Genomic DNA, 26,662 nt, shown 5'->3' with positions numbered 1-26,662 from the left:
ATGGGCCCGTTCAGATTGCTGCTCCACGACTCGGCTCTCCACTGAACTATGGCTGTCTCTTTGCGGACTTTAGTTCAGAACGCTATTTGCTCGCTTGCGGTTATTGTTTGCATGATGTATATTTTTTTTCTCTGTGCAGTGGGTGTTCGACCATCTTCTTTTCTATATAGGTTCTTTTGGGTTCCTTTGTTTTGTGGCTGCCTGTTAGGAGACAAATATCGAGGTAGTATAATGAATTCATACTTCGATAATAAATGTACTTTGAACTATACAATAAGGTTACTCATGACGACAGAAACTTTCTAAGAGTGTAATATGGAAGTTCAGACTGAAAAACTAGGCATTATTGAAAGGCACAAACCTCTGAAATGGCCATAAAGGCTACAATTTATAGATATCATCTGAATACAAAAACAATAATTTTTTAAATCACTTTTTCAAATCTGTTTATTCTATGAAATATTTGTTCTTTCTGATCTCACTCTTGGTCACACGTTTGTTACAGATCTGGCTGACCAAACATAAGAGCTGCTGAGGAATGTCCAGTATATCAGCGCATGATTTTCAACATGGTCAGAAACACAGGAACAGGACCGACCAACTTTCAGCTTAGTTTTTCAGTGTGAGCTTCCATAATATACTTCTGTTCAGAGGTAATTATTCAAAGTTCGAATTCTATTTACTATCCGAGCACCATATACTACTCTGAGATCATTTTATTGTGGGCATTCACAGTAGAACAAAGAAATAAACTGGATAACTACTCACAAAGACTGGCAAACAACCAATGTGCAAAAGACAAACTGTACAAATTAAACTAATATTCATAAGAATTGTTGATCTTAACTTTGCCAATATCCCTTAATGCATTCTTTAATGAAATCAAAAAATAACTGATGAACAATTAATGTAGCATCTAATACAATTGTGGAAGTCAAGTCAAGTCACTTTTTAATGTCATTTCGACCATAACTGCTGGTACAGTGCATAGTAAAAATGAGACAACGTTTTTTCAGGACCATAGTGTTACATGACACAGTAAAAATCTAGACTGAACTACGTAAAAAACAACACAGAAAAAAACTACGCTGGACTACAGACCTACTCAGGACTGCATAAAGAGCACAAAACAGTGCAGGCATTACAATAAATAATAAACAGGACAGTAGGGCAAGGTGTCAGTCCAGGCTCTGGGTATTGAGGAGCCTGATAGCTTGGGGGAAGAAACTATTACATAGTCTGGTCATGAGAGCCCGAATGCTTCGGTGCCTTTTCCCAGCCGGCAGGAGGGAGAAGAGTTTGTATGAGGGGTGCGTGGGGTCCTTTATAATGCTGTTTCCTTTGCGAATGCAGCATGTAGTGTAAATGTCTGTGATGGCGGGAAGAGAGACCCCGATGGTCTTTTCAGCTGACCTCACTATCCGCTGCAGGGTCTTGCAATCCGAGATGGTTCAATTTCCGAACCAGGCAGTGATGTAGCTGCTCAGGATGCTCTCAATACAACCCCTGTAGAATGTGATGAGGATGGGAGGTGGGAGATGGACTTTCCTCAGCCTTCGCGGAAAGTAGAGACACTGCTGGGCTTTCTTTGCTATGGAGCTGGTGTTGAGGGACTAGGTGAGATTCTCCACCAGGTGAACACCAAGAAATTTGGTGTTCTTAACTATCTCTACCAAGGAGCCGTCGATGTTCAGCGGGGAGTGGTCGCTCCGTGCCCTCCTGAAGTCAACAACCATCTCTTTTGTTTTGTTCTCATTCAGAGACAGGTTGTTGAAAGTGTGATCCAAATCTCACCACCCTGTTTTCTGTAATTTCCGTCCTGCAAACGTTAGTTTTAATATTAATATAGATTTCCTAACCTGTGAAATTGACTGGGCAGTCACAAGAATAGCAGTGCTACAGATTTTCAAATTTTATTACATAAAAATTTTAATCAATGCAAGTTGCACTGCAAATTCACTCATCCAGCTTTTTCTGCAATATTTGGTGAAAATATTTTAGGAGCAGAGTTTTAATCATTTTGACTGATTACTCCCTAATCAATGAATATAATCACATAAGGGTATGTTCATAGAATCACTAAAGGTAACTTACAGCATTTGTAATATATTAGCAGTCTTCCAGTCTAAATCTCATTCTGACCCTACATTTCTTACTCATTATACTTTTCCACATTAAATTATCCCATCACAAAACAGTCATAGAACTCAACAACACAGAAACAGGCCCATCAGCCCATCTAGTCTGTGCTGAGGCTATTGCCTAGTCTATATGGTTATTGAAACAATTCAAGAGCCAGCCACTGATGAAATATTAATAAATTATTAACATAAACATTCTAAATTTGCACTGAAGCAATAAGCAATGAATAGTCATGATATCATTTAATGGATTAGCTGAATGTCAATGATCTGATAATTATTTTTGTGCCATGAATAATTTCATTGGGAGTGGATGTACCCACAGACAAAATTAAACACATCCATCGTGGGCACAGTTTAAAAGTTTTTCAAGCACCAGCAATAGGATCCTTGGAAAGGATATAACCATTAACCGCTAAAGTATTACTTTTTTCCCCACTTCCAGTCTCACTCTTATTGCGTGTCTGATTTCTGTTGCTTTGTCCACTGACTGTTTCCAAAGAATAAGCTGAAATTGATTAAGTTCATTCCACATAGAACCTTTACAATAAATCTCATCCTTTCATCCTTGAACTCAGGTCACAGTGGGTAGTGTGATAATTCACCATTGCACTTCAAAGATCAAATTGTTAATTTTTTAAAACCAACTGCTGAACCAAAATAAAGTGAATCTTACTGGTACAATCCAATAGCTCTAAAATTCTACAACATCACACCTGTAACAAGAGTGGAAATACTAGAGTCATGTAAGGGCCTGCTCACATTCTTCTGACAGCATCAGGAACAAACCTCTTCATCTGCCCATCACCTCACCCTGGTTCCTTTCCTCCTTCCCGTTCTCCCATGGTCCACTCTCCTATCGGGTTCCTTCTTCTGTAGCTCGTTACCTTTTCCAACGACCACCTCCCAGCTTACTTCATTCCTCCGCAGCCCCCCTCCACCCACTTGGCTTCATCTGTCACCTTCCTACTTGCTCCTTCCCCTCCCCAATAATCTTAATCTGATTTCTTCCTTTCCAGCACAAAATGTCATCTGTTTACTCCCCTTCATAGACACCGTCTGACCTGTTGAGTTCCTCCAGCATTTTGTGTGTGTGTTGTATAGGGAGCAAATTACAGGGTTAGGAGTTTAATAATTATACAATTGTTCTTAATCATAATAATTAAACAATTTATGTCAGAGATGAATATTCACATACTGCCATCTGAGTAAATTCTTTCCATGTGTAGAAAAAGTTTGAAGTACAGTAAATGAAACCTGGCCCAGCGTGTTAACAGTTAATCTGATTTCTGGCCAACAGCAGTTTGAATTCAGCAATCCCTCCCACCCCCACACTTTCCTGCTACTGAAAAGAATCCTACTTTAATATTCTGTTACTGCTAATTGAAACAGTTATCACCTGTCTCTCAGTTGACCTCTGTTAATAATTAAGCAACACATTAATTGTGGTCAGCTGTACAAAATCCCCTGCATCAGATTTGCCCATCATTACCAATGTATTGTTTAGGAATCAACTTCTGACTCTTGCCAACAGTTACTGAAAGTACAATACAAGATTTTAGCTTGTCTGTCAGTATAAATGTTTCAGACAATATGCACTTTAAGAGTCAACTTCTGCCTCTAGCTGTGCAGATTTTCTGAATCAAAGGCGAGACTCTGACACAAAGGGATTAAGCATTTGGTCTTGAAATCATTTGCTAAATGAGAAATAGCCCTCTACAGGGTCAGACTTCAAAATCATTGAAAATTTGAATAACCTTTGGTTTCTACCAAGCTGTATGAACATGAGAGATAATTTCCCCTTGTATTAAGGTGAAGAGCTTATTTAACAGAAAAAAAACTTGCCTTTCCTTTTAGTTCTCTTCTTCATCAGATTCACAGGATTCAGAATAACTTCTTCACGTGCAAACTCTGTGGGGTTCTCTGGTGGCCAATGAGTTCATAGTGGGACACACAGATTCTACCACAGATAGGGGAGGAGGTCCTTGCAGATAACTTGTTTGAGAGGAGGAGCAATTGTTCAGCCATTTTCACTGAGCTTTGCTGTGCTTACACTGTATCATCCTGAATTTTTCTTCTCCATTTCATACAATCATGAACTAGAGATGTAGTGCTGAAGTGGATCCTGCAAATTTTCAAGGAGGTTTTGACAACATCCTTGAAACATTTCCTCTGTTTGATAACCTCTTATTGTGGATATAGCTTAGAATATTCATTTGAAAGGGCGTTGACTTGAACCATTAATTTTGTTTCTTTATGCACAGACCTACTGAGTCTTTCCAGCAATCTGTGGTTCTTCCATAGAACAGAGGACCTTTTTCTGGGTTTTGGAATCGGGTGTGCAAAAAACAAATCATGTCCATGGAGCCAGCTTAGTGTAATTAAAGCCTTACTTCTTGGGATTTGGAATTGGGAGAAGACAGTGGATTTGGAGAACATTATACAAACACCATTGGTAGCAACTCTTGAACCCTAGGCACCCAAACTGTATATATGTGCCTAAGACTTTGGCACGGTACTGCAGTAATTTTATGTATTGCACTGTACTGCTGCTGCAAAAAAGTTAATGACATCCATGAGTCATGGTAAATCTAATTCTGATAAGTGGTCTTGATTGTGGACTGAATGTGGGAAAGGCAGGGAGAGGAGAGTTGTAGTTGGGAAAAGGGGAAGTGAGAGAGGAGGGAGTAGGAAGCTCCAGGGAGACATTCTATCATGATCAATAAACTAATTGTTTGGAATCAAATGCCCTTGCCTGGTGTCCCAGCGCTGAGTGTGTCTGCACCCATGCTACTATGCCACCTCGGGACTCTTTCTCTGCCACCTCCAACGGGGCTCCACCCTCGTCATTCCCAGCATCCTTCTTTCCACTAGATTTACAAACTCGCTATCCACTCCACATTGACAAATGCAGTTTTGTGAAAAGTCTTAGGAACCTACCTAAGTCTTTTGCACTGTATGCTATATCTCTCTTTCGGTTTACCCCTCAACCTCTCTGCACCGGGGAAACAAACATAGCCTATCTAATCTTTCCTTTTGGCTAAACAAGCAATGTCCTAACAAATCTCTCCTGCATCCTCTCCAGCACCACCAAATCGTTAGGCACAACTACAGTTCAATGATTGAAGATAGGGTGATCTTGTTTCTGGAGTGGAGGCAATGTCCCATAAAATAGCTCCATTTCAATGGAGAACCTTTTATGGGTGTGATACCACACTGGAACAAGGAAGATGGAGAAAGGGCTTAGATCAGTGATGCAACCTTACTTATTGCAAGCCTTCACTGAGGTTAGCTCCCTTGTGAATCCATCACATTAGTTTATGGTGTTTATGCTATCAAGAAGTATATGTAATTGTAGATTTATTTCTAATAGGTAGCCAAATTTAAGAAAGATGATCCCCAGCCCCTCTCAGCTGATGAAAGCAACCACAAAGAAGTTATGTAATGTTGTTGATACTACTGTCTGCATTTTGTTTACAGTAAAAATCATGCCCAGAGTGCTTCCAGCTAGGTGGACTCTATATTACCATTCAGAGAGCCTCTTTTCACCCATTTGGAAGAGGTAGTTGAGTAGAGTCCTGGTGAGTCTATCCCTTTGGCAGATGCCACAGAGACTTCTCCACAGCTACTGCAAAATGGACTTGTCTCCTTTTTTGAAGACATTCACAATCAGAATCTCCAAGACAGGTGAAACAAGGCTGTGAACTTGTGATTGCTAAGCACAAGAATTTCAGAAATCATAGCAAAGATACCAAGAATACCAACACTGAGGTCCAACCCCCCACCACTGCCTAAAGCAATATTCTGCTGTAGATGTAGGTTCAGTGTTACATGCAGAAGAAAGACTTTCCTTCACCATTTCCACGAAGATAGAGTAAGAGGGAGGAGTCTTATTTGCTGAGTCCATGGGGGATTGGATAGAGAGAGGATTCATACAAAAGTATGTGTGGTCAGGAGTCGGACTGTGGTGCAGCTAAGAGCAGAGATTTTGGGGGTGGACGCATATGCAGCCAGAAAAGTAAGCAGATGTGTAGCAAGCAGCGGAGGTAGGAAGGTCCCAACTTCTTTAGCAGGCAGGTCCACTGCTAGATGACTACTAGAGACTCTTGATTAGTGAAGGCATTAAAAGTTACGGGAGAAGCAGGAAAATTAGTTTGAGAGAGATAATAAATCAGCCATGATTTCATGTTGGAACAGACTTGATGGACGAAATGGCCTAATTCTGCCCGTATGTCTTATGGATATAAATCTGAGGTAACTGAAAGGATTAGTAGGGAGTTGAATTAACTTCTACATCAAATAGTAGTGACAGTTTTGCATTCACCAGCTGTACGTGTTGTGGACCAGGATCCCTCAAGATATTCATAAAGTTCCCAGATACGTACTTGATGGAGCATAATCAACCAGTCCAGGGATCAGAAAGTGTAATGAGGCATCGAAAGATTCAACTCAAATATTCTATTTTTATTCCTGGTATTGATAATGAATTTAATTATTTCCTCGGGTGCTGTAACTTTCTAGGATCCCATGTTGTTACGAACCCCGTAACTGGGTATCTTACCAGCAAAGATAGGAGTATCTGTTGAAGTCTGATGATACTATTTTTAACAGTATTTATTAGTAAAAATACACAAAAATAATATCAATGCAAATATACAGATAATATACGACATCAATACTAAACCTAAAAGTGCAGGTATAATAATAATCAATAAGAAATAAGCTCTATCGTTGTCTAGGGGATAATGAATTGTCCGATGGAAATATAAAGTTCAGTTCAGTTCATGCAGGCTGTGGTAGTTGTTGATCACTGTGTTGCAATTGTTAGAGAGAGAGAGGGAGAGAGAGATTAACAGCTATTAACTTGCCGACTTTCCTTTTACGATCTTGATCCGTCGATGCGTTGTTTTTGTGGTCATTCACGTATGACCCCTCTGTCTTCCAGCTAGACCGTTCCGTGGAGGACTCGTCACCCAGGCAAAGGTGGACACACACACAAACCCCCACCGGTCTTGTAGCGTCTCTCCTGGTGCGTCTGAGGGGTGTTCCCCAAACCCTACTTTTATCCCCACTCACGGGGTCTCAGGTGTCAATCAGGTTGGGATGATGCAATCCCTCAACCAGACCACTCTGGTTGCCCCTTGAGGGGTTTCAATGAATAGAACAGTACTCAATACAGAATTCCTTCTCCAAGAGACATTAGCAGTAATCAATGGTTCCGTTCCGCTTTTGTTAGGAGGAGACATTCCACTTTTGTGTATCCCTGCGTTGTCAATAACAACTGCCTTTGCTGTTATCCTGTGTCTCTCTCATCTCCCTTGATAACAGCATCGGAATAGTAGCGGTTTGCGATTCTCCAAAGGGGGGGGGGCATTGGCGATTCTGTACCCTTCTGCCCATCAGAGTTGCTCATCATTCGTAACACTTTATAGACACTTTATGCACCAAGGAAATGAAAGAAACATATTTATAGAACACCTTTCACACCTGAAACTCATTTTATAGCAAATGATGCACTTTTTGAAGTACTTGACCAGTAGTTGTTACCTCGAGGTGGTTTTAATGGAACCCAGCACTCACTAAATGTGGTTGTTCACCAAAGTAAGACTAGCAAGTAAATGAAGAAATTAGACTCAAAAAATTCAAAAATATAATTAGTAATGTGTTTATGATGCTATGCAAAATTTCACGACAGGAATCCTGATAGTGAGATGGGTGTTAAACTTCAGCAAGTAAAAGAAGGTGTTAAGTAATTAACAAGACACCATAAGGAAGGTACTAATCCAGAGGAGAAGAATACATTTCATCAACTTCTTGCATGTCAGGTAATTCAGTTCAATAAGAACTTTATTGCTCTAGATATCTTTATCTTCCCAGTTTAATTACTTCTACATCGCAGTAGCAGTTGTAACACCCACTAGCAAATTTCTCCAGATGCAACGTGGACAGCATTCTGACTGGTTGCATCACCATCTGGTATGAGGCACCAATTCACAGGATCAAAAGCTGCTTCAGTGGGCTTCTGATTCAGCCAGCTCTGTTACAGGACATCATCATAAGGTGATGCCTCAAGAGGGTGGCATCTATCACGAGGGACACTTGCTTTCCAGGACATGCTCCCTTCCGATTACAACTATCAGGGAGAACGTACTGGAGCCTGAAGAGAGACACTCAGTGTTTTAGGAACAGTCCCTTCGCCTCTGCCATCAGATGTTTGAGCAGCTGAAGAACCCATGAACACTACCTCACTATTCCGCTTCTGCACTTTCTATCTATTTATTTATTGTAACTTATAGTAATTTGTTATGCCTGCACTGTACTGTTGCAAAAAGCGTCAAATTTCACATCTGCATCAGTGATAATAAGCCTGATCTTGATTCTAATTCTTCCATCCAAGCACACAAAGGATGGATGGATAGATAGATAGATACTTTATTGATCCCAAAGGAAATTACAGTGTCACAATAGCATTACTAGTGCACAGATATACAAATATTAGAAGAGAAGTAAGAAAAAATTCTAAAAAAATTACCGGTAGTTACTTCAAGCAGCTTAACAGGAGGGAGTCATCACTTCCCCGGCTATGGGTTGACTCATTATAGAGCCTAATGGCTGAGGGTAAGAATGACCTCATACAGCACTCTTTGGAGCAGCGCAGTTGTCTTAGTCTGTTGCACAGGAAAGTGCGCAAAGGAGATTCACCAGGATGTTGCCTGTGATTGAGTATTTCACTTACAAGGAGAGACCAGAGAATGTTGGTCTATTTTCCCTGGAGCAGAAGAGGTTAAGAGGAATGTGATTGAGAAATATAATGTTGTAAGAAGATATATGTACAGTAGACTGCACAGAACTTTCCCCCGTATTAGAAGTTGATAAAACTAGAGGGCATAGATTCAAGGTACAGATTTAGAGTGAATCTGAGGGGATTTTTTTTCACTCAGATTGTGAAAACTCACTACCTGAGGGAGTGGGTTGAGCAGAGTCACTGAGAGCTTTTAGGAAGTGACTAGAAAAGCTTTTGACTTTATGATTAATACAGATGAGTGCCCACTATTTGACATGGATGTGTGGGCTGAATGGCTTGTTTCCATACTCTCTCAGTCTATGAACTTTCAGACGTAATGGTGATGAACTTCCACCTTAATGGATGTGCTGCTGATGTTCGGTCTCTGATCGCTTGACCTGACTGATCCAACCATCCTTCACTCTTGCCCCAGCAAACGCTTCCTGTCCACAACCACAAAACACACTTCACCTCCTCTCAATGTAGTGGTCCTTAACGTAGCAACATCCATCCCATACCACTGCAGCCATGACTTTACTTTAGGGCGTACCAGCTTTCCTTGACAATCAGAGCACATTTTCAGTTCCAAAATTACGCAGTAACTTTTAGGTCAGCCCCTCCATTTTACTACATAAATGATTCTTCCAATTTTGTGCGCAGTAACTAAATTTCTTCAAAAAAATATCATTGCCACAGATGGCTGTGGAGGTGATCGTGGAGATCACAAAGTGGTTTTCCAAGGCCTTCTTCTGGGCAGTGTCTTTACAAGATGGGTGACGGCCATTACCAGTACTCTTCAGAGGTTGTCCGTGGTCGTACAACCAGAACTTGTGATATGCACCAGCTGCTCACACGACCATCTGCGACCTGCTGCCATGGCTTCACATATCCATGATTGAGGGGCTAAGCAGGTGCTACACTTTGACTAGGCTAGCTGAGGAAAGAAGAGCCTTACACCCCCTTTGATAGAGATGTATCTCCAACCCACCACCAAGGAGGCTAAGTCATTGGAAATATTTAAAGCGGAGGTTGATAGATTCTTGATTAGTAAGGGTGTCAAAGGTCACAGGGAGGCGTTATGTGATCTGACCAGTTTCACCATGGTGCCTTCTTCTGGTTTCTGCACCAGCAGGTAACAGCTATAGAGAAATTGAATTACCACTTCCACTGGTAAGGAAGACTATCAGTGAACATAAACGTAAAGGACATAGCCAGAAATTTCAGAGAGTAGATTCAGGATGGAGATGAGGAGAGAAACTGCCTTTCTCAGAGTGTAGTGAATCTATGGAGCTCTCTGCTGAAGGATGTAGTAGAGGCTACATCATTATGTATTTTTGAGACACAGTTAGATAGATTTTTGCCTTGCAGGGGAATTAAGGATTATGGGGGAAAGGCAGGTAGATAGACCTGAGTCTACAGACATATCAACCATGATCTTATTGAATGGCAGAGTAGGCTTGATGGACCAGATAGCCTATTTCTTCTATTCTTTTGTTCTTATGTTGGACTTTAATAATAAGATAATGAGAAAAGAATAGGAAATGCGATGGAGAACTAGAGTGCAAGCTTACTAACCCGCCCATCTATATTTTCAACCAGGTCATTTATATGCATCACAAACAGCAACAGTCTCAGCACAGATTCCTGCGGAACTCGATTAATTGCAGTCCTCCAGCTCGAATGTCCCTTCAACCAGTATACTCTACCTTCTACGCACCAGCCTGTTCAGAACCCAAACAGCCAATTCACTGCTGATCCTGTGCATCTTAATCGTCTGAATTAGAGTGCAGATAGCTGAAAACCTGAGGTTGCCCTGACAGACTGAATGAGGATGTTCTGCGATGTGGTTACCCATTTCACATTTGGTTTTGCAAATGTAGAGGAGACCATATGGTAAGCAACAAGTGCAATATATTAGATTAGAAGTACATCTAAATTGGTGCTTCATCTGGAAATAATGTCTGGGTCTTTCAATAATGGGAAATGAGGAAGTAAAGAATAAAATTTACATCTCCTAAAGTTGTTCACAAAAATACCATGAAAAAGCAAGTGAAAATCACAGCTTGACCAAGAAGCAGATTGGAAGATGTATCTGGGGGTGATATTATATTGTACTTGTTGGGAAATTTTGTAGCATTCACCGTTCATCCCTGGAATGTGGACGCTGAGCTTAAAGAAACCTTATTCTTGTTCTGAGTGACAGTAGAAGAGACAGAGTATAGAATTAAAGGATTTGAGATTGATTTGATTGGGGAAGTGTGAACTAGGGCCGCTGGAAATACATTGTTAAGGAAAAAAAAGGAAGAGATAATTGAAGCCAACGTTAAAAATGACACGTCAGAACACATGAGAAACTATCACAATGGAATGAAGCCCTGACTGAAAACAGGATGGTAGGAAGTGCTCTCAATTTTGTAGATGTAGTCGTTACTGGTCACTGACACTCCACAACCATGAATAAATCCCAATCAAATGTTGTACAGGATGAGCAAGCAAAGTAGCTGATACATTTCTTTCTTTTTCTCTTGTAAAACATCTGCCTGGCATCCTCAGAATAGCAGATGTTAGTTGTGAGCATTGGAAACCAAGAAAGTCCCTTTCAAAAACAAATAAATTTGAAGTGAAGTGTCTGTGATGCTTTGAGTTTACTCTCTAGTCAAACAGTCTCATCAATAATAGAATTTGCCTGAACAACTTGTATTGAGTAGTATGTCTGTGCTGTTCAGTATAAGAACATTGGATCAGTGAAATAGCTGGAGTATCAGATGACCAGAAATGGTGCATCTCAGTGAACAAAGGAGTTGGGTGAAAACCAGGGTATCCATCTGAGTGTGAGGAATGGTCAGAGTGGCAGCTACGAAATGTAGTGGATGTGGGGGCAGAAGATTAAAAAGTCTTATGTTAGTCAGATCCTTGAAATGAAAATGAAGAGTTCAAGGAAGGAAGGGGAGATCCTGAGGATGCAATACCAGTCCTTCTGCTGCTTTTAATGTACATTGATGGCTTGAGAGTGCAGGGCACAACTTTGAGACCAGCAGGTGATATGTAACTTGGAAGAATCATAAGCAAGGCAGAAGATACCCTACTTAAAATCATAAGGCACTAGACCATAAGACATTGGAGTAGAATTAAGCCATTTAGGAGATCTAGGCCTCATATGGAGCCAGTGATCATTAATGGAGAATGTGTGGAGCAGGTTAAGACCTACAAGTATCTGGGAGTACAGTTAGACGAGAAGCTAGACTGGACTGCCAACACAGATGCCTTGTGCAGGAAGGCACAGAGTCGACTGTACTTCCTAAGAAGGTTGGCGTCATTCAATGTCTGTAGTGAGATGCTGAAGATGTTCTATAGGTCAGTTGTGGAGAGCGCCCTCTTCTTTGTGGTGGCGTGTTGGGGAGGAAGCATTAAGAAGAGGGACGCCTCACGTCTTAATAAGCTGGTAAGGAAGGCGGGCTCTGTCGTGGGCAAAGTACTGGAGAGTTTAACATTGGTAGCTGAGCGAAGGGCGCTGAGTAGGCTACGGTCAATTATGGATAACTCTGAACATCCTCTACATAGCACCATCCAGAGACAGAGAAGCAGTTTCAGCGACAGGTTACTATTGATACAATGCTCCTCAGACAGGATGAAGAGGTCAATACTCCCCAATGCCATTAGGCTTTACAATTCTACCGCCAGGACTTAAGAACTTTTTAAAAGCTATTATTAATGCTTTTTGAGATAGTGATTTAGATGCATATCATATTTTTTACTGAGTTAAGTATTGTATGTAATTAGTTTTGCTACAACAAGTGTATGGGACATTGGAAAAAAAGTTGAATTTCCCCATGGGGATGAATAAAGTATCTATCTATCTATCTATCTATCTATTTATTTGACCCATTGAGTCTGCTCCACCATTCCATAATTTATTATCCTTCTCAATCCTGTTCTCCTGCCTTCTCATAAGACCATAAGACATAGGAACAAATTGGGCCATTCAGCCCATCAAATCTGCTTCGCCAATCCATTGTGGCCGATTTATTAACCCTCTCGACCCTATTTGACTACCTTTTGCACAAACCTCTGATGTCCTTACTAATCAAAACCATGACAGTTTGAGCATGATTCTGGACACCACAGTTCAGGAATATCATAAAGACTTAAGAAGCAGTTCAGAAGAGACCTACCAAAATGGCTGAAATATTGAGGTTGACAGTTAAATTATTAAACTAGGAATGCTGAGTTGCCTTTAGAGGAGAGAAGGCCTTTGTAGAAAGCACACAAAACCATGGAGAGTTTGAATCCAAAGAGTATTTGTGTCACACTATGGTGTGCTTACTGATTTGGTGGTGAATGTAGATGCAATAGTCACCTTCATTTGGAAACAGGGTAAACACTTAAAGGAGAAAGGCTGCCACACCATCCACACTTGTATGCAACTGTCCTCTTGTATGTATTTTTTGCTTAAGATTTAATAGCCTTCCCTACATCTATGTTCAGCAGATTCCTCCCTTGTACCAGGAAAGTTTTAAAGTTCTCTTAAAATTCTTACTTTAAAGGTATCCCCTATTGTTTGTACCCACAATTATAATAGTCAAATTGTATGGAAAATTACTTCCAAAATCCTTCATCATTGCGTGGATATAATTAGCAGATTATTATAAATATATAGGTTGCTGGTGGATTGAGTGGCATTTGGGGGAAAAAAGAGCAGATTTAGTTGTAAATTATTCTGATTGCCTGTAGCTCATTATGCCTGACAGTGTAATGTCAAAATGCCTGCAGCATCAACATTTGTGCATATGCAAACTTTAATAAACAAACATTAGTCAGGCACGGAGACGCCCTGCTGAGATTCAGCATGTAACAAAGCAACCCTGCTGAATCCAGCATTGGAGAATGGAAGAGCCAGCTTCAAGTAAGGACTAGTATTAACTTTGTTTTAGAGTACTCCCAGATTAATGTTTATTAAAGATCGGATGTACAGAGGTGCTTCCTCTATTCTGGATCCTAATCCAACTTTAGCAGAACGCACATGCCACAGTTTTGCACTTTTCACACACTGGGTCTTAGTTAGATGCCAATTAAAACAAAATACTGTGCGCTCAATATTAGCTGGATTGAGAAGCTCAATTATTTCAGCCCTTTACTATTGGCTGAGCTGCATCTTTCACGGGATCAATTTAATGATCTGAAATGTTATGTCCATTTGTATAATTCAAATCAAAACTTTAACTTTCCACAGTTCTCTATCCATCTAGCATCCTGAAATTGGAACGTTATAGAAAGCTGTCTTTTCTGTCTCCCATCTCTGATCGTCCTCACTTGTACATGTCCCAAGAGGGGAAAGTGCTGTGCTATGTGTCAGAAGAAAAATCAGTCATTTTTTTTCGCGTGGTGACGCTTATTGCTATTTCGGGGAGACTGTGATCACGATCCCCAATTAGAGGGGGCTATGAATCCATACTAGATTGGCATGACAGAAATGCTAAAAATATTAAAAGTATATGTCAGTTAATCACCAGATTGGCTGACAGGGTAGTGAGAAGTACCAGAACTGCAGCTTCCAAAACTGTCGGGGATTAGTGTTATATTCTTGCAGTATTAATGCCATTTATGTAGTCTGCCAATATGTACTTTTATGCAACAGTGTCTGTACTTCAAAAACATTTCATTGCTTGTGAGATGCTTTAGGGTGGCCCGAGGATATAGAAACAAGTTCTTCCAGCATTGGCACTTACAATTCCAGGAAATCAGCATCTATGAACTATTCCAGTCCTTTACACCATTAAATTCAACAGCAGTTATGTCTCAGTTGTGGTAATCTGACCTATGAATCCATGGGTTTAAGGCTGACACTGCCACAAGTCTGCTATCAGAGCTGCTGCCATTTGGATAAGATTGATACCCTATCTGTCCTGCCAGGTGGATGTAAAATAATGTATTGTACAAGACCTGGCCTTTGCATGTGAGCATTACTTTGTATGTTCACCACATTAAAACAGTGAATACATTTCAAAAATAATCTATTGGCTGTTCAGAATATCGGAAAGAGTTGTTTAAAATGCAAGAGTGTTGATCTACGATTCTGTTGTTTGAGAAAGGTTAGAACTTAGCATGATAAATGTTGAAAAATGTTTCACAGAGTGAGCTGAGATATCTTAAAATCCCCATTCTTCAATCCTATCGAAGACAGTACAAGCATTTTGTGAAATCAAAAAGCAGCAGTGATGAATTATATATATAAAAAAATTATATGACATTTCTTACGCTAAATGACTTCAGCCTAAACTTTTGACCTGAAACACAAAACCTGCACTTAAATAACAAAGGGAACCGCTCATCTGTGAGGTCCATAATAATATCAACTATATCCATACACTCTTCTGGGCCACTAAAAAATCTTTAAGAGCCTTATGCACTTAAAGCTTAGGAGGTGCTCGATTTACCAAGTAGCAGTCCTTCGGAAGGTAACTTTACTCCTTACTTATTTCACAATGGACTGAACTTCTCAGCAAGGTCATGCTTTGTGTCTCGGTCCTTTCTGCCAGAATGGTGAACTTTGACTGAGGTCATGTGGTTGTCCTGCTGTGGGTCTGCTGCGGAGTGGACCACAGACTGTGGCCTGAGGGAGACCCCCAACTCAGGGCGTGGTTTGCCCACGCCAGTTGATACTGCCTTACCCTGACCTTCACCTACTCCTTTCCTACGAACAGATGTCAGGGGGCATGAGGCAGATGGTCTTGAACTGTCTCCCTCTGACCAGTTTTTAGGGTGGGGGAGAAGGGTAATGGCAATAGGTTCCGTCGGATGATTATGGATCATTAAAAATCAATTTAATTGACAGCTTAGCAATATATTCTCTGTGATATTGAACAGACTTAATCATGAGAAAAGTCATGAAATTTGTTGAAGAGTAAAAAAGATGAATTGTTTTCAGCCACAGAATGGTCTGTAGCCAAAGGCACAAATTTAACAGGATAAATCTTGCTAGGATATGTCAGCAGTTCTGTGCTGAACTACTGCCATTTCTTTACATAAGTACCTGTGGGTTTGCCATTCTAACAGAAATACAGAAGCCTTGAACTCACTGACCACTCCTCAAGGGCTATTGTCTAACTATACAAAAACATTGAACTCCTCTTGTAATCCAGAGCAAAGCACAAGGTGCCTGCAGAACCTTTGTGAAATTAGACTGGCTCATTAATTTCCACAGGAGGACATGGGTAAATATTAACTAAATTCTATTAATTAAAAGAAAAATTAGTTAATTAAATGTTGTACTTGTTGAGATGTATTTTTTAAATAGTCTATTTCATTCTTAGTTTTTGGATTTGTCTGAATTTCATGGTACAGTATGGTGGCGCAGTAACTTGATATATGCGCAAGGCTACTACAGTGCAAGTGCTCCTGGTTCAGTTCCTGCCACTCCCACTAAGGAGTTTGTAGGTTCTCTCCATGATCGCTTGGGTTTCCTCCGGTGTTCCAGTTTCCTTCCACATTCCAAAAGATGTACAAATTAGGGTCAGTAGGTCATGGGCATGATACTCTGGCATCAGATACAAGGCTGCCCCCAGCACAATCCTCAGACTGTGTTGATCATCGACGCAAATGAGGCATTAAACTGAATGTTTCAATGTACGTGTGACAAATAAAGCAAATTATTTTAACCTTTAAATTTCAGAAACATTTACTTCCGCTAATTTGTGAAAGGGGTTGTTTTGCCTTCTCCCACACAAACGCACACAAATGCTGTCACCTGTCACCTGTCACCCAACTGCATCACCGTGCTGCCACACAGAGAACGTTCATTTAGGGCCAGAATAGCACTCACCAGTGGGAGGCAATTCCAGTGAAATTACACAAGTTATGTTCACACTTACAACATTAGGCAGCAGCACCATACTCCATTCTGGTCCTTTTAGAAAGAACAGAGGCAACATAAAATCATTTTTACTCCACCCAGAAAGCTGTTAAAATCTGGAATAGACGGCCAAAGGATGAAAGAAGCAAATTCAATGGTAGCATTTGATATGTACGCAAGGGAAATAATATACAGGGCATAAAGGAAAGAACAGAGAAATAGAATTAATTAGATAATGTTACCAAAGAATCAATGTAGGGCTGATGGAAGAGCACTGAATGTATGTTGAATTGTCTCCTCATGTACTGTATCATTCTATGATTTACACTTAACGGTCATTTAATTAGATGCCTGCAGAGGTACCTAACAAAGTGGCCACTGAGTGTATGTCTGTGGTCTTCTGCTGCTGTAGCCCATCAACTTCAAAGTTCAAGAGATGCTCTTCTGCACACCACTGTTGTAATGTGTTGTTATTTGAGTTACTGTCACCTTCCTGTCAGCTTGAACCAGTCTGGCAATTCTCCTCTGACCTCTCTCATTAAGAAGGCGTTTTCCCCAACAGAACGTTTTTTTAAATCGAAGCAAGAGGCTGAGAGTGAAGGACTAAAGTCATCTTGGAGAGAAGTCATTTTTTTTACTGCTTGGGGAAAAGAGGCTAGACTGCTCAGGCGTGTGACGTAGCGCGCCAAAGGTTTAAAAAAAGACCTACAAATACAGCAGCCGTTGTCGGAGAGAACTGAGTCAGAGTGGGACGGCTTTGGCTCAACAGGCTTCGGCGTGAACAGGCAGAGGCGAGGGTAGGTTCAGGTAAGTTTTGTTTTGTTTAGAGTAGAGAGAATGCCAGGCAGGATGTTGGAAAGCTCCTCTTGCAGGATGTGGGAAGTCAGGGAGACCTCTGGTGTCTCTGACAATGACAGTTGCAAGAAGTGCATCCAGCTGCAGCTCCTAACAAACCGCGTTAGGGAACTGAAGCAGGAGCTGGGTGACCTCCGTATCATTCGGGAGGATGAAAAGTTTATGGATAGTAGCTACAGGAAGGTAGTTATGTCAAAGGAGCTGTACACAGTTAATTGGGTTACCGTCAGGTGAGGGAAGGGGAAAGGGCAGGCAGAGCAGGGCTCCCCTGTGGCCGTTCCTCTCAACACCAAGTATACTGATTTGGATACTGTTGGGGGGGATGGCTTACCTGGGACAAGCTACGGAAGCCAGATCTCTGGCACTAAGTCTGGTTCTGCAGTGCAGAAGGGAGGGTGGAAGAAGAGGAGAGCGGTAATGATAGGGGACTCAATAGTTAGAGGTACAGACAGGAGGTTCTGTGGTCGTGACAGAGACTCCCAAATGGTTTGTTGCTTCCTGGGTGCCAGGGTCAGGGATGTCTCTGATCACGTGCACAGCATTCTGAAATGGGAGGGTGAGCAGCCAGATGTCATGGTACACATCGGTACCGATGACGTAGGAAGAAAGAGTGAGGAGGTCCTGAAGAGTGAGTATAGAGAGCTTGGTAGGAAGTTAAAAAGCAGGACCTCGAGGGTGGTAACCTCAGGATTGCTACCTGTGCCACGTGCCAGTGAGGGTAAGGATAGGATGCTCTGGAGGATGAACACATGGCTGAGGAACTGGTGTAGGGGGCAGAGTTTCAGATTTCAGCATCATTGGAACCTCTTCTGGGGCAGGTGGGACCTGTACAAGAGAGACGTGTTACACCTGAACTACAGGGGGACCAATATCCTTGCAGGGAGATTTGTTTGTGCTATTGGGGTTTAAACTAGATTTGCAAGGGGGGTGGGAACCAAAGTGCCAGAGGAGATAGTGGAGCAGGGATGAAAATAAATGATGTTAAATGTTCATGCAAAGTCACAAATAGTAGGGTTATGCATGGTGGTAATAATCTTCTGAGGTGTGTCCATTTCAATGCAAGGAGAATTGTAAGGAAGGCTGATGAGCTGAGGGCCTGGATTGACATGTGGAATGATGCACCATCAATAACGGGAGGTGAATGATAGGCTTTCATTAGCAGCAAAATGGAGCACAGCATCTCGGAGACTGAGGGGGGAGCAGTGCCTCCAATCGCCTTTATACAGGGGTCTGTGGGAGGAGCCACAGGAGCAGTCAGCAGAGGGGCGTGTCCAGACAGGTATATGTAGTTTACCACATGGAATTATGACGTTGTAGCCATTAGTGAAACTTGGCTACAGGAGGGACAGGACTGGCAGCTTAATGTTCCAGGTTTCCGATGTTTCAGATGTGATAGAGGCAGAGAGATGAAGGGTGCAGGGGTGGTGGCATTGCTAGTCAGGGAAAATGTTACAGCAGTGCTTAGGCAGGACAGATTAGAGGGCTTGTCTACCGAGGCCATATGGGTGGAGCTGAGAAACAGGAAAGGTATGACCACATTAATGGGGTTGTAATATAGACCACCCAATAGTCAGTGAGAATCAGAGGAGCAAATCTGCAGAGAGATAACAGACAACTGCAGGAAACATAAAGTTGTGATAGAAGGGGATTTTAATTTTCCACATATTGATTGGGACTCCCATACTGTTAAAGGTCTAGACGGGTTAGAGTTTGTAAAATGTGTTCAGGAAAGTTTTCTAAATCAACATCTAGGGATATCGGAACTCTGATAAAGAAGAAGAGAGAGATGTATGACATGTATAGGAAACGGAGCAAATAAGGTGCTTGAGGAGTATAAAAAGTGCAAAAAATACTTAAGAAAGAAATCAGCAGGGCTAAAAGAAGACGTGAGGTAGCTTTGGTAGTCAAGGTGAAGGATAATCCAAAGAGCTTCTACAGGTATATTAAGAGCAAAAGGATAGTAAGGGATAAAATTGGTCCTCTTGAAGATCAGGGTGGTCGGGGGAGATCTTAAATGGGTTTTTTGCGTCTGTATTTACTAAGGAAACTGGAATGGAGTCTATGGAAACAAGGCAAACAAGTAGTGAGGTCATGGCACATATACAGATTGAAGAGGAGGAGGTGCTTGCTGTCTTGAGACAAATCAGAGTAGATAAATCCCCAGGACCTGACAGGGTATTCCCTCAGACCTTGAAGGAGACTAGTATTGAAATTGCAGGGGCCCTGGCAGATAGATTTAAAATGTCAGTATCTACGGGTGAGGTGCCGGAGGATTGGAAGATAGCTCATGTTGTTCAGTTGTTTAAAAAAGGCTCTAAAAGTAATTCAGGAAATTATAGGCCGATAAGTTTGATGCTGGCAGTAGGTAAATTATTGGAAGAAGTACTAAGAGATGGGATCTACAAGTACTTAGATAGACAGGGACTAATGAGGGAGAGTCAACACAGCTTTGTGCATGGGAAGTCATGTTTAACAAATCTGTTAGAGTTTTTCGAGGAGGTTACCAGGAAAGTAGATGAAGGGAAGGCAGTGGATGTTGTCTACATGGACTTCAGTAAGGCCTTTGACAAGGTCCCGCATGGGAGGTTAGTTAGGAAGATTCAGTCACTAGGTATACATGGTGAGGTAGTAAATTGGATTAGACATTGGCTCAATGGAAGAAGTCAGAGAGTGGTAGTGGAGGATAGCTTCTCTGAGTGGAGGCCTGTGACTAGTGGTGTGCCACAGGGATCAGTGCTGGGTCAATTGTTATTTGTCATCTATATCAATGATCTGGATGTGGTAAACTGGATCAGCAAATTTACTGATGATACAAAGATTGGAGGTGTAGTGGACAGTGAGGAAGGTTCTCAAAGCTTGCAGAGGGATCTGGACCAGCTGGAAAAATGGGCTGAAAAATAGCAGATGGAGCTTAATACAGACAAGTGTGAGGTATTACACCTTGAAAGGAAAAAACCAAGGTGGAACATACACGGTAAGTGATAGGGCACTGAGGGGTGCAGTAGAACAGAGAGATCTGGGAATACAGATACAAAATTCCCTAAAAGTGGCGTCACAGGTAGATAGGGTAGTAAAGAGAGCTTTTGGTACATTGGCCTTTATAAATCAAAGTATTGAGTATAAGAGTTGGAATGTTATGGTGAGGTTGTATAAGGCATTGGTGAGGCCAAATTTGGAGTATTGTGTGCAGTTTTGGTCACCAAATTACAGGAAGAATATTAATAAGGTTGAAAGACTGTAGAGAAGGTTTATGAGGATGTCGCTAAGACTTGAGAAACTGAGTTACAGAGAAAGGTTGAATAGGTTAGGACTTTATTCCCTGGAGTGTAGAAGAGCGTAGGGAGATTTGAAAGAGATATATAAAATTATGATGTGTCAAAAATGATAAAAAAATAAGCTAAGTGAAATTCAAGAAGTTTTTGAAGTGTTTTACAAAACTCTATATTCCAAAGTTCCAGGGGGAAGCATAACCCAAATTGACACCTTCCTGAATTCTCTAGAGTTAATCACTTTAAGCGAAGAACAAAATAGAACGATGACTGCTGACATAACTGAATTTGAATTAAAAGCTGCAATCAGTAGGCTTAAATTAAGCAAGTCACCAGGATCAGATGGGTATATGGCAGAGTAGTACAAAGAATTTAAAAATGAGTTAATTCCTGTTTTACTCCCCACACTGACTGGGCTCTAAAAAAGGCACAAAATGCCACCCAGTTGGAAGGAAGCGATAATCTCAGCTATACCGAAAGAAGGCAAGGATAAAATGGAATGCGGGTCATTTAGATCAATATCCGTTCTTAATGTAGATTATAAATTATTTACCTCCATCATGGCCAAACGATTAGAGGAGTTTCTACCCATACTGATACGTAATGATCAGACAGGTTTTATATGACAACGCCAAACACAAGACAATATACGAAGGACACTTCACATTATGGATCATATACAAAAAAATAAAATCGAAGCAATAGTGATATGCGTGAACGCTGAAAAGGCATTTGATTTGTTTAATTGGAATTTTCTTTACAGAGTTTTACATAGATTTGGTTTCCAAGACACAATTATTAAAACTATACAGACACTATATGACAACCCTACTGCTAGGATTAAAATCAATGGATATTTATCAAACAGGTCTAACCCTCGAAAGGGGCACGAGACAGGGTTGTGCATGGTCACCACTACTCTTCGCATTATATCTGGAACCATTAGCTTAATATATCAGACAAAATGAAGATATCAGGGGAATTGCTATTAAAGGGACAGAGCATAAATTGGCTTGTTACACGGATGACATTTTGATCTATCTAGGGCAACCAACATACTCTTTACCTAAATTGATGCAATCCTTTGAACAATATGGTCAATTATCAGGATACAAGATCAACATAAATAAAAACCAATTACTTACACATAGCTATAGCCCACCAAGAGAAATTGAAAGTAGATATCCCTGGGCATGGCAAACAGAGTCCTTCAAATATTTGGGCATCATTATGCCAAAAGATTTGGCAAAATTATCAGAATGTAATTAGCAGCCTTTATATTAAAAAATTAAGGAAGATATGGCAAGATGGAACCTGATTCCTTTTTTTAAGTCTCAGTTCAAGGATTGAGTCTACTAAAATGAATATACTGCCCAGACTGTTATATCTCTTTCAGAGCCTACCAATAGAGATTAATCAAAATCAATTCAATGAATGGAACAAGATGTTATCAAGGTATATTTGGCAAGGTAAAAGGCCTAGAGTTCATTTCAAAACTTTGCAATTAGCAAAGGAAAAGGGGGGATAGGGCCTACCTTGACTTAGATATCATTATTTTGCAGCACAGTTGAGAGCCGTGATATGTTGGTGTAACCCATCATATGATGCTCAATGGAAAAACATTGAGGAGTGGGTACTTTCCATCCCCATATAAGCAATTTTGGCTGATAACAACCTACAAAGGTACATAAATACTATTGATAACCCATGGATTGACTCTTAAAATATGGAAACCCACTATAAAAGAATATAATTTAGAGGGAGATATTGCAATTCGTAAATGGTGTGCATATGACTCGAATTTTACACCGAATAAACTGCATACTAGATTTAAGGACTGGACAGCTAAAGGAATAACAGTTCTTAGCAACATAATGAAAGAAGGAACACTGTTCAGTTTTGAAATGCTTAAAGAGAAATACTTATTAGAAAAACAAGATTTTTATCAGTATTTACAGATGCGACAATATGTTAATAGAACGCTTAAAAATGTAACCAAGGCAAGTACATGCTTGATAGAGCTATTTAGAAAAGCATATAATTCAGATAACGGTAGTAGAATCATTTCAAGCATGTATAAGGGTTTGTCAAATCTTAAAACACATTCAACTTCATACATTAAAACAAAATGGGAGAAGGAAGGAGGGATAATTATATCTGAGGAAGAATGGACAACAATATGGAGATATCAATGGAAGTGTATCAGTTCACAAAAATGGAGGGCGTTCGGATGGAAAAAATTGATAAGATATTTTATTACACCCTCTCAGAAATCCCATTATGACAGTAACCTCCCTGTTTGCTGGGGAAATTGTGGAAATCAAAATGCAAATCATTATCATATTTTTTGGGACTGCCCTGTTATCAAAGACTATTGGAGGGGAATACACAATGCCCTACAAGACAACTTTAAATGTGAAATACCCTTAGAGAGTAAGACCACATATTTTGGGTATATACCTCAAGAATGGTTGAAAAGAGATAAATATTTAATGAATGTACTGTTGTTGGCTGGTAAAAAAACTCTTACTAGGAAATGCTATTACAGGAGAGCCCAACTTTAAATGCATGTATGGAAATTACAATGGACATTTACAAAATGGAAAAGATAACAGCATCTGTTAATTATAAGCTGGAACAATTTGATTCAAACTGGGAAAAATGGTTTAACTACATAATGCCTCATAGGCCTGATCTTATTCTCACAAATCAATGAATATGCAGTAAAAAAAAATCACTCCTTACTTGTACATAGTTCTTTCCTTTTGCTTGTTTTTTCTTTCCACTCTTTTCTATAAAAGAGATAAATACTCAGATAAATACTTTGTGGAGATTTGTGATATATATGATTATATGATATATATGTACAATGTCTGAAATACATCTTATGGAAATGTTTGTTTGATGATGAACTTCAATAAAGAAATTACAAAACATTAGGGGGGGCTTCTTCACACAGAGAGTGGTGGGAGTGTGGAATGAGCTGCCAGATGAAGTGGTAAATGCGGGCCGACTTTTAACATTTAAGAAAAACTTGGACAGGTATATAGATGAGAGGTGTATAGAGGGATATGGTCCAGGTGCAGGTGAGTGGGACTGGGCAGAAAAATGGTTCAGCACAGCCAAAAAGGGCCAAAAGGCCTGTTTCTCTGCTGTAATGTTCTATGGTTCTAACTGCTGCTCACTGGATATTTCTATTTTTAATAATTCACGACTGCTATGCGTGAAAACCCCAACCGATCAGCATATTCTGAGATACTCAAACCCCTGTCTGGCACCAACAATTATTCCATAGTCAAAGTCACTTAGATCACACTTCTTCCCATTCTGATGTTTGGTTTGAACAGCAACTGAACCTCTTGACTATGTCTGCATACTTTTATGCATTGAGTTGCTGCCACATGGTTTCCTGATTAGATATTTAGATAGATAGATAGATAGATAGATAGATAGATAGATACTTTATTCATCCCCATGGGGAAATTCAACTTTTTTTCCAATGTCCCATACACTTGTTGTAGCAAAACTAATTACATACAATACTTAACTCAGTAAAAAAAAATATGATATGCATCTAAATCACCGTCTCAAAAAGCATTAATAATAGCTTTTAAAAAGTTCTTAAGTCCTGGCGGTAGAATTGTAAAGCCTAATGGCATTGGGGAGTATTGACCTCTTCATCCTGTCTGAGGAGCATTGCATCGATAGTAACCTGTCACTGAAACTGCTTCTCTGTCTCTGGATGGTGCTATGTAGAGGATGTTCAGAGTTATCCATAATTGACCGTAGCCTACTCAGCGCCCTTCGCTCAGCTACCGATGTTAAACTCTCCAGTACTTTGCCCACGACAGAGCCCGCCTTCCTTACCAGCTTATTAAGACGTGAGGCGTCCCTCTTCTTAATGCTTCCTCCCCAACACGCCACCACAAAGAAGAGGGCGCTCTCCACAACTGACCTATAGAACATTTGCATTAACAAGCAAGTTTTCAGGTGTATCTAACAAAGTAGCCATTGAATTTCCATGAAATTTCCAAACTTTTTCTCTGCATCATAAATTATTTCTTCCAAAAGTTAAATGTTGGGAAACAATATTTACTTTGTGTATATTACAAAACCCAGGTCTGGAAAGCTGTGCATATGTATGCATGGTATCTACACGCATGTCACATGAATGTGTGAGCTTAAGACTTGATAGTGTTTAATGAAACCATGAGGGATAGAAAAAGGGCTGATGTTTTATTCTTCAAGGCACTGAAGTTCATAACTAGAAGGCACGGGTTGTAAGTGAAAAGTGAAAGATATGCAAGTATCTCTGCAGCTTGATTTTGATTGGAACAAAATCAATGTATTTATTTTGAGGAGATCAGTACCATCTGGTAGCATAATGGTTAGCACAACACTTTACAGTACAGGTGAATGGGTTCAATTTCCATCACTGTCTGTAAGGAGTTTGTACGTTCTCATGACTGCGTCCTTTTTCCTCCAGGTGCTCTGGTTTCCTCCCACAGTCCAAACACGTACAGGTTGGTAGGTTCATTGGTCATTGTAAATTGTCCCATGATTACGCTAGGATTAAATCGGAGCATTGCTGGGCGGCACAGTTCAATGGGCCAGAAGGGCATATTCTACACTATAGCTCTATATATATTAAAAAATCAGTTTATTAGGGTTGCATTCTTTACAATGCAACGTGCATCAATCTTTAAATTCCATAGCTAATTATTCACAACATGCCACAAGTATCTCCTGTTGTACCCACTTTTTACCAATTTGTGGAACTTCAGCCTGTAAAAAGGGAATAAAATCAATTTGAATTGATTGCCGAGTTCAACAAATGCTTTGACCTTCCTGGTGGATAATTATAGAAATTTGCCACCAACCTCCAGCTTTTCTCTCAGTAATCAGTTCAACACTTCAACTGCACTAATAAAGTGTGTTAGAAACACATTTTATTTATTTGCTGATGAAGGGATTACACCACAGCAGCTGAGAGACTGATAGTATAATAAATTCAATTGTGCCAATTAAATCACTGGCAGATTAGAGTGACATTATGGCATGGAATTTCAGTTCAATAAGGCATGCAGCACACCATTAGATTAATTATAGAGGACACTACAGTTTAACATTCAAAGCCTTTATTTGCAGAGACTGATGTGAAATCTAAGCCAATTACATAGTTAAGTCATAATGTTTTGGGCTACTTAATTGTATGTTGCCAATTCTTCTATGACAGACTTATTTAAATGTATTGAAATTTGATTGGAGCTTTGGATATCTATAATCATATTTATTGACATTTTATTTCTGTTGTCATCTTTCGTCTATTATATCATTTTACCAAGGGATCACAGGTGCTGCTCAAGTGATCCTTGTCCTGAGAAGGTAAATCTTCACCAAATGGGTGGTATTCTACCAATATGTCTATGTAGGGTCTCAGTCATCCAGGTCATTATATATCAAGCAGGAGTAAATCAAGGCAATTGGACTTGCCGCGTTGTCTAGATTAGAAGATGCTTCACCATTCATCCAACAGGCTTCTTCAGGTCTCTCTGTCTAAAATGTGCACGTTGTTATCATCGAAGGAGTGTCCCTTGTCCTTTAGGTGTAGATACACAGCTGAGTGTTGACCAGAGGTGTTAGCCCTCCTGTGCTGGGCAATCCGTTTGTGAAGTGGTTGTTTTGTCTCAACGATATATAGATCTGTGCAGTTCTCATCGCATTAGATGGCATATCCAATGTCAATGTGGGATCCCTGGGGTGG

The sequence above is a fragment of the Hemitrygon akajei genome, chromosome 5, assembly GCF_048418815.1.
Source record: "Hemitrygon akajei chromosome 5, sHemAka1.3, whole genome shotgun sequence".
NCBI classification, from domain to species: Eukaryota; Metazoa; Chordata; class Chondrichthyes; order Myliobatiformes; family Dasyatidae; genus Hemitrygon; species Hemitrygon akajei.
This window is presented reverse-complemented; position numbering follows the sequence as displayed.